This window comes from Pelodiscus sinensis, chromosome 1, assembly GCF_049634645.1.
Source record: "Pelodiscus sinensis isolate JC-2024 chromosome 1, ASM4963464v1, whole genome shotgun sequence".
Taxonomy (NCBI): Eukaryota; Metazoa; Chordata; order Testudines; family Trionychidae; genus Pelodiscus; species Pelodiscus sinensis.
Genome location: NC_134711.1, coordinates 320,096,629 through 320,109,061, shown reverse-complemented (window position 1 = coordinate 320,109,061; position 12,433 = coordinate 320,096,629). Strand labels below are relative to the sequence as shown.

Sequence of the window (12,433 nt, the reverse complement as noted above, 5' to 3'; positions counted from 1 at the left end):
TTCCCCTTGTGCTAAGCCTCCGGGAGGGGAGAAGAGCAAAGGTGATGGGAGACTGCAGATGTCTTCTGGAAAGGCAAGTCTGATCTGGTCAGCTCCAGAGGGGGCTGACTCAGGGCAGAGAGGCCACAGAACCCAGAACTGCAGGGATAGAAATGTGAAGAGTGCAGGTCACTGCCTCAGAATGGGGGATATGGAGAGGAGCACCCAGCCAAGAACCCAAGACCGTGCCCGCTGCTCCAAGGAGGAATCAGTGGATGTGCACAGAGGAGCTCTGTCTGTCCTCTGCTAGCCATAGAAAGTGAAATTCTCTCTCTGGCCACAGAACAGGTTGTGCTCACATGCCTGTGAGTTACTTCCTCGACATCTAGGCAGAAGTGTCCAAGTGTCCACTAATTATAGTGTGTTTGGGTGTCAGAGTGAGAGACCTATAAATATGGGCATAAATAGACAGAGGGGGTGTGGGTGGTAGGAGGACAGGAGTGTGCAGGGTGTTCTCAACTCCCTCGCCATCTGAAAAGCCACCTGATTGCATGGCTCAGAAGCTAGCTGCCACCCTCCAGCAGGCAGAGGGAAAGGGAGGGAGGTGGGTTGGGGAATCTTCTCTCTCTTACCAAAGCTCAAGGGGAGCAGGTACTGGTGGGAGGGGGTGAGACTGGATCAGACGGTGAGCAAGGGAAACCTGGGGGTGGGGAAAGGGGAAGAATGAGAGCTCCAGGGGAGAGGATGGGAGCCAAGGAACTGAGGGGGCGGGGGGGGGGGGGGGGGAGACAGGAAATTCAAGGCCACAGGGTCAGGACATTTTCTTGTCCTCCTTCAACTTTGTGGCCAACATGACGCCATTTACTGCAAGGGCCTGATCGGCACAGGTGCCGAGTGCCTGCAGTTCCCAATTGGCTGCTTGGCACCTCCAAAGAGGTGTTCCTGCTTAGGTTCTGACTCCATGAGCGCTACAGCCCTGGTGCCTGGCGGCGAAAGCACTCAGTGGCAGCCAAAATCACCCTCTCTGTCGTCGTCGTCTTCTCCCTCCCCCCCCACCCGTGGCACCTCTCTGCTGGTGGCCCCGATTACCAACTCCTTCCTTGCTCTCCCAGAACTTCTGGAGGGCCGTGAATGGCTGATTCGTGGCCTTCAGGAAGCACCAGGAGGGAGGGAAAGAGGGGGACGGGGCATGCTTGGGGGGAGAAGGCAGGGAAGAGTCGGAGCAGGAGATTGGGGGAATTGATGGATTGGGGTGGGGGAGGGGCAGAGCAGGAGTGGGGCAGGAGGAAAGGGGTGGAATGGGGCGGGGCCTGGGGCAGAAGGGTAGCTGAGTGCCCCCTGGGGGCTAGAGGAGTAGTTGGTGCCTGTGTATTCCTGAACTCCGTGTTTGGGAAATATAGGTCCTCCTGTGTAGCCCAGCGGGAATCTGAAAGCAACGAAACAGCAAGTGCCACTTGGCTGCCCTGACATCTGTCCTGCGATGGGCCAGTGTTGAGATGTTCAAAACAGTGCAGGGAAATGTAGCCATTCCTCGTCCATGAATTTTAATGGTTAACTGCCCTGCACCACTTCGAAAACCTCCTGTGTGTCGTCTTGGTCAAAATTGTTAATATGTAACATTGCTCCAGTAGCAACAGCCTCAGTTTTGGATAGGCTGGCTTGCCAGTGTTATACTGCATTGGCACTGTTTCTTTACCCAGCCCCCAAAGATAAGAAGTTAAGCCAAAAGCATTTATTGCTAATGGTGGTATAAGTGCCGCGTTGTGTGGCCTGGGGAGGTTAAATGTTGGTGTCAACCAGTGTTCCCTGTAAGCTGAGTGTTTGTGCAGCTGCTCAGGAGAGATTCAAATGCTGATTATCAGAGTACCCACAGGTAGGTTTTTTGTTTCTACTGGTGGTGCACATTCACACGTCTCATTGCGCATGAAATGCATTCCTTACATGAATCGAAAAGATTAGAGTACATTGGTTTCAACGTGTATTGCTTTTTCCGGACAGATGAACTAAATTACTTTTTATTTGCCAAACCCTAATCTCAAGGCCTGTGTCTGTATTAAAGAACTAATGGAGTATTTGGTTCAAGTGTGTTCACACTAGTTATGCCGAAATGGTGTTGGAATGGTTGTTGGCATGGGCCCTGTTCATGCTAGTACTCTTTTAATTGCTTTGATTGACTGTAATGTTCCTTGGCTATTTCATTCACCATTTCTGACCAGGATCTTGAAAGCAGTGGATTCTGAGAGATTGCAAAAGGCTACAGGTGCATAAAGAGATAAGTAGTCCAGGCCTAGATGAACTATTCCATCTTATTTATGTCTAGGATGGCAGACTTGCACTGCACCCTCAACTTGCACTGTAATTTGCTAATTCCTAATCTACTTAAACCAATTCTTGAGATACAAGAAACTTCTCCAGTGTAGATAAAGCAAAGGTTCTGTGTGTGTCTGACTAATGTTTAACATAACTGAGGGTGCAGCATCCCTTTCTGCTGCATTAGATGTCTATGGATTTTAAATACAGCAGGCAAGGCCCAGAAGCAACCTTCAGAGTCTAAAGCAGAGTATCTCAAAAAAATTATTTGGTGGTCTCAGAGTGCAGCCACTAAATCTTTCTGGTGGCCACTCTGAAATTTTTCCCTAACGTATTTAATTAAGTTTAGGAAAAACAAATACACATACACATGTACCTATCCAAATTATTGTGATTTATGTATATAGGATTTTTTTGGTATACAGGCAGTCCCCGGGTTATATGGATCCGACTTACATCAAATCCCTACTTACAAACGGGGTGAGGCAACCCCGCACTAGCTGCTTCCCCCCAGCAGACCAGGGAGACGCAAAGCTAGCGCCCCCCCCCCCCCCCCAGCAGACCAGGGAGACGCGGAGCGGCTTTTCTCAGCAGACACCTCTGCTTGAGAATAAAGGACTGAGGGAAGTGAGGTGTGGGAGAATAAAACTGAGCTCTGGAGAAATGTTTGTCTAGAGTTTCCCCTACAATATGTACCAATTCCGACTTACATACAAATTCAACTTAAGAACAAACCTACAGTCCCTATCTTGTACGTAACCCGGGGACTGCCTGTACTCGATAAAAATAATGCACGGTTGTCTCTGTTCTTCCCAACTGGACCTAAACAGAAAAGAAACACCAACTAAGGTGCTTAGCATGTTCTTGTCTTTTGTTTTCTTGTTGCTTCTTTTGCTTTTTTAAAAAGACTTGCTAAACACTAACTCTGCCGTGAAAACTGGTATCAGCAAACATACATATATTGCTGTTCACAGCAGACATACTCACCCCTAGTTTAAACTCTAGCGGATTGTAAAATGGAATCTTTTTGTCCCAAGGGAAAGTTTGTCCTCAGTCAGTATGAAAAGTACAAATGGCAAGATACTCTGTGGCAATTCAAGACATTTAAATGCAGGAACATTGAATCCACCTTAACAAAATCATTTTGTTTCAATGTTATATCTTTTATGATAAAATAGAAAAAAAAATTAAAGTAAAAATGGAGGAGCCCGTGCTAATTGAGTTGTTTCAAAATTGTCAAGTTCAGTCAAAATCAATACACACCTGGGAAATATTTAGATTTTGATGAAACAACAGATCTCAATAAGTATTCCAGCAATTCTTTTGGCTATTTCCAGTTTAAACCATCCCATCAGGCCTTCGAGTTTTGTAAGGAGAAAACTACTGCCTTTCCTGTTTGTAAAGACATTCTAAATGAACTTTGCTCAAAACCAGCTGAAGTGTGGTATTTCACTAGTAGGCAGTGAAGTCTGATAATTTTTGTGAGATGCCAAAACTAGTTGCTTTTAACACCTGCCAAAGTTTAGGCTGTAACCATCTGTTCTTAACATGATTTTGCAATTTTAAATCTTAAACACCTGGTTCAGAATCACCTGAGATCTCAGCCAATCTCCATTCTAATTACCACCACTCACAAAGAGGGAACTGGAAGCAGCTGATGTCCAAGAGGTGTATCATCAAGATTACACTGTCAGGCCATCGTACTGTCAGGCCATCACATGAACTATTGCAGCATTTCACTAAAGTGCACTGCAGTTCTCCTGCTGGTTGTTAGAAGTTGCTGTGCTGTTTGCATAGCAGGCAGTTAAAACTGATCTCTGAGCTGGGCGGAGTCAGGGCCAATGTTCCCTCTAATTTTTCGATCCATGTGCAGATAGGGTTGCCAGATGCTTTAACCAAAATCCCCCCCACCCCCCAAAAAAAACAACCACCGAGGAAAAAATTCTGTTGAGAGAGGAAAAAAAAAGGAGGGAAGACCAAAGTTGTCGAGCGGGGAAAAAAGGACCCCAAGAGTTAAGCAATAAATAAATAAATTAATAAAAAAAAAACCAGCATGGCCCCTTTAAGAAATGCTTTTAAGGCTTTTTGGCCTTAACAGGCTGCCGGCGGCTGTCTGCCATCTTGTCTCCCTGCTCCAGGCCAGACAGCTCCCTTGCGGAACTCGGTAAGCACCCGGTATTTTCGCCTCCTGGCTGGCAAAAAAAATCAGAAGATATCGGACATTTTAGGTATCTTCTGAACTATTTTACTGGACAGGAGGCAAAAATACCAGACTGTCTGGTTCAACACTGGGCACCTGGCAACCCTATGTGCAGAATAAATTTTTATACTCACCTAGACATGGGCAGATGTGCACCACCAGTAGAAACATGCTGCCAGCTGTGGATGCTCTGCTAATCAGTTGGGCCGCCATCCAGGAGAGATTCAAATGCCTTCCAAGTGTCAGCTTACAGGGAACACTGGTCAGCATCTGATTAACTCTTGAGGGCCCAGGCGCCTGAACTGTGGCCCTGAGTCTGCTTGGTCTTTTCCCCCTGAGACTCCACATACTCCTTGCACAGGGAGAAAGGGGCAGAGAAGAGTGAATTGGTGGTAGGGATGTTAAATATCGGTTAATTGAATAGTCGATTAACCTCATGAATTCTTATTGGTTAGTCGACTATTCCGTAGTCTGCAGGGGTGGGCCGGCAGCCATTATGCTCTGGCCTCACTCCTGAGGAGCTGCCTGCCACTCTGTGCTGCCGCCTCTGTATCAGAGGCAGCAGCACACGGTGTCAGGCAGGAGATGGTCCACGAGGGGTGCCAGTTTAAAAACCAGCTCCTCTCGCGGACCAGCTGCCTCCTGATACAGAGGCAGCAGCACAGGATGGCAGCAGCCTCTGTCCAGGGGTGAGGACCTATGCTTCCAGATCTGGCACGAGCCAGAATTGAGCCAAAGCTGCCTGTCTGCCTGGCTCCTAATACACTTTAAATGCAGAGTCGCAATATGGGTAGGTTCCGGACCCAGCGTGAGCCAGGACTGAGCTGGGTTGCTGGCTAACCCACTACAAAATTTATTGGCAAGGAAGGGAAGGAAATGCATGTAGTCTATAGCAGTAACCTATATGCTTTTGTTTATTGGTTAACAGACTACGCTATTACATCTCTAGTGGGTGGACAGTGGTGTTATAGCCATGTTGATGTTAGGATATTGAAGAGACAAGGTGGCTGAGGTAATATCTTTTATCAGACCAACTTCTCTACAGGTATGTCTACCCTAGGAAACTATTTCAAAATAACTAAATTTGACTTGATAACAACATTGAAATAGTGTGTCCTCACTATGGGGAAACCTCAGATTTAGTCCGAGGCAGGCTCTGTTAATCTGGATGTGCTACCTCGACTTAGAGCCCCAGGAAGCACTGGGGAGTAATTAGTTTGAAGTGCTCTAGGGAGTAGTGATTTCAAAATGGTGGCACCAGCGCATCCATGCTACCACTATTTCAGAATAACTATTTCAAAATTAGTGTTATTTCTCGAGGAAAGCAGGAGTACACATTTCAAAATAGACTACCTGTTGTCTAAAAATTAATGGATTTGGTAGTGTGGATGCTCCACTTATTAATTCGACCTTAGGAGGGTTATTTTGAAATAAAGCCCTCATGTAAACCTGGGCTATGTGAGAGATCTTAAGAGCTCTGTTTAAAATTGAAAGCTTGTGTCTAACAGAAATTGGTCCAATAAAAAATATTACGTCTCCCAACTTGTATCTAAGAGATTTTAACGCGGTCCACAAATTCTATGTTATAAATATCCTCTTACTAGTTGAACACTTTACCTTTTTGCCCTTTCTCTATCTATGCTGGTGAGGCTTTTTTTTCCATTGTACTTGCTGAGAAATAAGCAGTTTGTTTCACTTGAATCCAATTTTTTTTTTTTTTTTTTTTTTGCAGCTAGTGTTGCCAGGTGTCCGCTTTTGAACTGGACAGTCTAGTGTTTGAGCTTTCTGTTCGGGCAAACAAATTGAGAAAATATAAATGTCTGGTATCTTCTACATAAGATGTAATGTAGATTGTGATGTAATGTCAAGTGTGTCCAGTATTTTTGTTGAAACCATCTGGCAACCCTATGTTGCAGCACCTGAAGTACAGAAGTGTCTCTGAATGATGGTAATGGAAACATTGCTGGGGAATGAGTTAAGAAAACAAAATCCTTTCATAATGGTGTTAAGAAAGCATCCTGAATGCTTCTACTGGTATGAAACTTAGTAAAAAAAGTGCTAGGCCAAATTTGATATGACAGTGTCTTTTGAATTTAGGCTTACCTTCCAGGGCTGTGAATTGAAATGAATGGCCAGCCCAAGCAATGTCCGTAAGTGTGTGCCTTTTGGGTTCCAGTTAGCACATTGCAAAATACTGCGATTGAGTTTGCCAGAAATCCCCTAGCCACATCGCAGGCACCCAACTCTTTGTGATAATGGTGGTGTTGGGTATGGGGTTGGTGGGGGTTTTTTTTTAAACGATTAACAGCATTTTGTTACTGTTTCCTGTGTGTGAGTCAAAATAATACACTGTTTCCTGTCTGATTCAATGACACTAATGAGCCCTTCATTAACCTGACTAAACACAGTATTGTAATTTAGTTGTTTGAAATTAGATGCTGAATAGGGGACATTTTATGGGGAAGACCTGAATAACTGAATAAAAATGTGATTCTAGTGATAGGATTCTATCTGGCAATTCATAAAAACTGGTAGAAAAGACAGGGTTTTTTTGTTTTGTTCTATTCTTATAGAAGTCTTATTGTTTTCATCTCTTATGAAAAACTCCCTCTCAAAACATCCTAAGCTGATAGCTGTGTGTGTGTGTGTGTGTGTGTGTGTGTGTGTGTGCGTGCACATGCGTGCGTGTGTGTGTGTGTGTGTTCATAACACAATTGGGGAACAAATAAATGTTTCCACTGTAAGTGCTTGAGGTCAAAGATGGGTTTTATGTGAAACACACAGCTGAGAGAGAGAAGAGCCTTTGAATATTTTCTCAGTGTTTGTAAAGGCCTACTGCCGTGGTCCAGCAAATAATTAAGCACATGCAATGTCCCATTGAAGGCAGTGGAACTACAGGCAGTCCCCGGGTTACGTACAAGATAGGGACTGTAGGTTTGTTCTTAAGTTGAATTTGTATGTAAGTCGGAACTGGTACATATTGTAGGGGAAACTCTAGCCAAACATTTCTCCAGAGCTCAGTTTTATTCTCCCACACCTCACTTCCCTTAGTCCTTTATTCTCAAGTTGAGGTGTCTGCTGAGAAAAGCCGCTCTGCATCTCCCTGGTCTGCTGGGGAGGGGGGGGCGCTAGCTTTGCGTCTCCCTGGTCTGCTGGGGGGAAGCAGCTAGTGCGGGGTTGCCTCACCCCATTTGTAAGTAGGGATCCGATGTAAGTCGGATCCATGTAACCCGGGGACTGCCTGTAGCATGTGTTTAAGATTAGGTATGTGCGTGCGCATCTTGCTGAATCAGCCTATAATGGGAACTGTAGAACAGCTACAATTGTTCCATAATGTCACAAGATAGGCATAAGGGTGTAAGTACATACTGAAAGACATAAGTTGATCCTATTATACGTGTTATTTATTGTTAAATTAGAACATTCTTTCTACCCTCTCTGTCCCCCAGCCTTCTTGTGACTAACCATGGGTTTGTAATGCTGCATTGAATTTGTTTACATATGGCCAAATTCCAGTCTCATTTTTGAAAATGTAAATTCAAAGTAATTTGCCCTGTTAAAACTAAGCTCAAAATTGGGCTGAGGGTGCATGCAAATAGGTGATGTGATGCTATATTGGCTCTTTGAAGTATGGCTCCATAGTCACAGCAACTCACTAGCAGCCTCCTGGGACTTCTGCCCACAGGAGTAAACCTTCAGGTTAAATTTAGATTTTAAAAGCCCAGAAGCTGCTGGACAAAGTATCTTTGGAACGGACACAAACTGATATCTGTGTCAGTGGCTGAGCGGAACTTGTTTCTAAAAACAGCCCATCACATTGTTGCTCTTTAATGGCACTTGAGCCCTAGTGAAATTAGCCCTTGCGGAGGGAAATGGATGATAAAATCACAACCCATCCTAGTTTAGCTTAGAGGAGCTACCCAATGCAGCAGGAACACCCAAAAGGTTCTTATTTAGCTTCTGTGATTGTACTGGAACAGCTGGCTTTGGCTGGTGGGTGCACCAAGCCATGCTAGGATGCACATCTGTGGAATGAGTTGAAAGGCATAATTTATGGCATGAATTCACACATGGGATGTGTTAAGATTTGAATAATATGGGATGTTGAGTGTGAAAATATCTAGATTCCTGGGCTACTCTGTGGTCTGACTAGAAATACTTATCTGCCTAATGTAATTGGTTGTGTTTTGTAATTACCTCATCTCTGGATAGAAACTATAGAGACAAAGATCTATTGTGTTTTCTCTCTCAGTGCTTGCAGCACGGTGGGTCTGTCCCCCTGAAGTGACTCCGATTCCATAAGGTTGTTCCTGGCTGAAACTCTCAATACGGACAAGTCAACTTTATAGGTAAGCAAAAGAAATAGGATCAAGATTCCCGCCCCCTGTTCTCCCAGTGTCCCACAATTCTGCTTCTGACTGCTACATTGGCTTCTTCAGGAAATGTTTTAATCTTTTGCTTCTCCCTGTTACCTCTCAGTACAGGCTGTTTTTCATATTGATCCATGTGGACTGTTGTGTTACTCTGCTTTCGTGAAGTGCAACCCTTCTTCATGATGAGAAGTAACTGCTTTTCAGTGAATGCTTTCTTGAGTTGCTAGTAAATCAGAAAACCATACTCTTTTTATAAATATTTCTAATCCTCGTTGGGGATATTAACTAACAATTAATTTACTAGTCGAGTAGTTGATGGAATTACATTGAGTACTCAACTAGTCGATAGGCACTTCCGCATTCCTCCTTTGAAATGTACAAGCGCCCTAGTAAGGGCTCTTGTACATTTCAAAGGAGGAATGCGGAACTCTGCGTGCAGCCCGGGGCTCTTGTGCATTTCAAAGTGGAAGCGCCAGTGTTTCCCACTGACCCCGGGCTCCATGCTGTGCTGCTGCTTTGAAATGCCATGCGGAGTCTGGGGTCAGCTGGGGACTCCCCAGCTGATCCTGGGTTCCTCAGAAATGCTGCGCGGAGCCCAAGATCAGTCTCCAGCTGACCCCGGGCTTCAAGTGGTGCTGCTGCATTGAGACGTCATGGCGGCATTTCAAAGGGACAGCGCTGCACAGAGCCCTAGCTCAGGTGTGCGGCGTTACCCCTTTGAAATGTCCCCTCGGCATTTCAAAGCAGCAGTGCCACATGGTGCCCAGAGTCAGTTCTTTGTGCTGCTGCTTTGAAGTACCCTCCCCCCCCCCCCCCCCCCGCCTTTGCTGCCTCTATCTGATAGAAGCAGCAAGTGGGGGGGGAGAATCGACTAGTCAACTGACTATCCAATAAGCATTTGCTTATCGGATAGTCGACTAGTCCTTAACATCCTTATTCCTCGTCCAGGTTCTTGCACCCACAAAAGGGGTGTGTGTCTACAGAGTATCCCCGTGATCTTATTTCTGTACTATTCCCTCCTTTTTCACCCCTCCCCTGCTTTAGTCCCACTTTCCATATCTAAAACTAGACTGGAAACTCTTCAATGCTGGGATATTGGGCCAGGGCTTCCGATGGGGCAAATGAAACAAATCTGGTTTGCGCCAGCTACAGATCTGACCTCGGGTCGGTCTCTCTCTGCTGCAAAGCGCTTTGCATGAGCAAATACAAACAGATGCGTGAATCAGCGACTCAAAGCCATGTCTACGCTACCGCTTATGTTGCTCAGGGGTGTGAACCCATCCCCCCCAAGTGACATGAGTTTAGCAGGCATAAGTGGGAGTGTGCACAGTGCTATGTTGACTGGAGAGCTAGCGCTCTCTTGGCACAGCATGTGAGAGATGTTACTGCAGCTGCATAGATACAGCTGTGCCACTGTAAGCTCTCTAGTGTAGACGTAACCTCAGTGAAACATGACTGAAAGGAAGTGGAGCAGGAGTGGTGAGCATGTCTGAAAGGGTGTCACAAGGAGGAGGGAGAAAAATTGTTCTACTTAGCCTCTGATGATAGGACAAGGAGCAATGGCCTTAAACTGCAGCAAGGGAGGTGTAGGTTGGATATTAGGAAAAACTTCCTAACTGTCAGGGTGGTTAAACACTGGAATAAGTTGCCTAGGGAGGTTGTAGAATCTCCATCTCTGGAGATATTTAAGAACAGATTAGATAGACATCTATCTGGGATGGTCTAGACAGTACTGGGTCCTGCTGTGAGGGCAGGGTTCTGGACTCAATGACCTCTTGAGGTCCCTGCCAGTTCTAGTGTTCTATGATTTTATCTCTGAGCCAACTGCTTTCTTTTTCAGCACCATCATCTTCTTGTATGCAGTTTTTTCCCAGATTTAATCACCACAGGGACTATTTTGAACTGAATATTTGACTCCAGCATCTTAATATGACATTTTAATAAAGACTGCAAGAAATCACATAACCGATGCTTGCAATATCTATTTTTTTATAAATCGCTTTTTTTTTCTAATTAAGTGCTGCTTCCGGCCTAGGTCTCCATAATGCTTTTAAGCATTGTTTAAAGAGCCCAGAAAGTTACTGATCTCCTAGTAACAATTGCTGCTTGCTTCTATCAGTGTTGTGCAGCTGCCCGCATAATTCCTCTCAACCATGCAGTGTACGCAGGACAGAAAGCAAGCTGTGAAGTATTTGTATTTCAACAAGTTTCTTGGTGCGTAAGTTGATAGGCTGTGCTAGATGGTATGAACACAGGAGACTTTGAGCTGTTCTTTGTAGCAATCCTGCTTCAAATCGACACTTCCTGAAATCATTTCTCCAACCTATGTGATAAGGCTGGTAAAGTGTCCAAAACTGCTCTACAGATGGGATTTTGCTCTCAGCTGTTTCCAGTTTTCCAAACAGCCCTAGTTGAAATTCTGATCTCATTTGGCTTTGGTAGGGAATCATTTTAATCCTGTTCTTCTGACTCTCAAACCTGATTTGAATTTTGCTGTGCATTTCAACTTCTCAGCCAATCTGCCATATAATTGGTAGCATGATGAACTAGTTGTGAGTTGGGAATTTCCATTATGCAATGACCACCAAGTAATTCTCCTTAATAAACTGCCCTGAAATTCGGAGCCAGTATCTAAGACTTTTCTACGCTGCAAAGTTGAGATAATCTTAATTTTAAGGTTGCAAATGCATCCTTCCTGACCTTTGCCTTTTCTGGCCTTTCTGAAGGTGCAACTGATGTTTCAGATGACATAAAACATCTTAACATCTTATTCCACAACTTAGACTTTGGGCTTAGATGAAGTGTAGGAAGATTTGGCCAACATGGACTTTTCTTTCTCCAGAAAGCTACGAGCCAATCGGAGAACGGTGTAGAGGCCACTGTGGTAAGCCAGCCTTAATTCCTGTATGAGCTGGAAGGCTCTGCGATAATGACAGTAACCTCACTGGCTATCCTGAAAGTTGTTTCTACTCTTCTGCTGGACCCCACACTGAATTTGGTTTGTGCAGAAGACGCCGAGCTCCTGTGTCAATGTGCTGTTGTAACGCCGATAGCCGGAACCAAACCTGGGACCTCTGGAGCTTAGTGCATGAGCCTCTACAGCTTGAGATAAAAGCCGACCCAAGATCCGACCCACCAAGCCATTTGATCCAGCCTGTGGCCTGCCCTCCCTCTCCTGCCCCCTGGTCAATCAGGGCAGGGGAGTATGCGAAGTTATTTGCTGTTTAAAGTGGCTGGCAGCTCCCTCCCCTGCCAGGGGCGTGCGGTCCCTCAAGGGAGCCGTCAACCATTTTAAACAGCAAATGACTTTGTGCGCTCCCCCGCTTCCAGACCCCCATTGGCCTGGGGGGCAGGGAAGCGTGGAAGTCTCCCCCTGCCATCAGGGGAGCACAATACCAGAGGGAAGTGGCTGGTGGTTTCCTTTAGGCACTACATGCCCCTGGCAGGGTGGGGGTGGGGAAGCAGGAGACTTTATGTGCTACCCTACCCCCAGGCCAATGAGGCCTGGGGATGCGGGAGCAGCAAAAAGTCTCCTCTCCCTGGGCACACGGTGCTTGGAGGGAACTGACCC

The 12,433-nt window shown here is 45.6% G+C and overlaps 1 protein-coding gene across 3 annotated transcripts in view; it reads left to right on the top strand.

Annotated features, from left to right (window-relative positions):
* The window catches only part of GDPD5 (glycerophosphodiester phosphodiesterase domain containing 5), a 347,114-nt gene that overhangs the window by 70,096 nt on the left and 264,585 nt on the right, over positions 1 to 12,433 (top strand). For 2 of the 3 annotated variants that reach the window (XM_075919542.1, XM_075919541.1), the window contains exon 2: positions 8,742 to 8,838. The exons of the other annotated variant lie outside the window; for it this stretch is intronic. The gene's annotated coding sequence lies outside the window, so the exon portion shown is untranslated. The remainder of the gene's footprint in view (positions 1 to 8,741; positions 8,839 to 12,433) is intronic. 3 annotated transcript variants of the gene reach the window in all.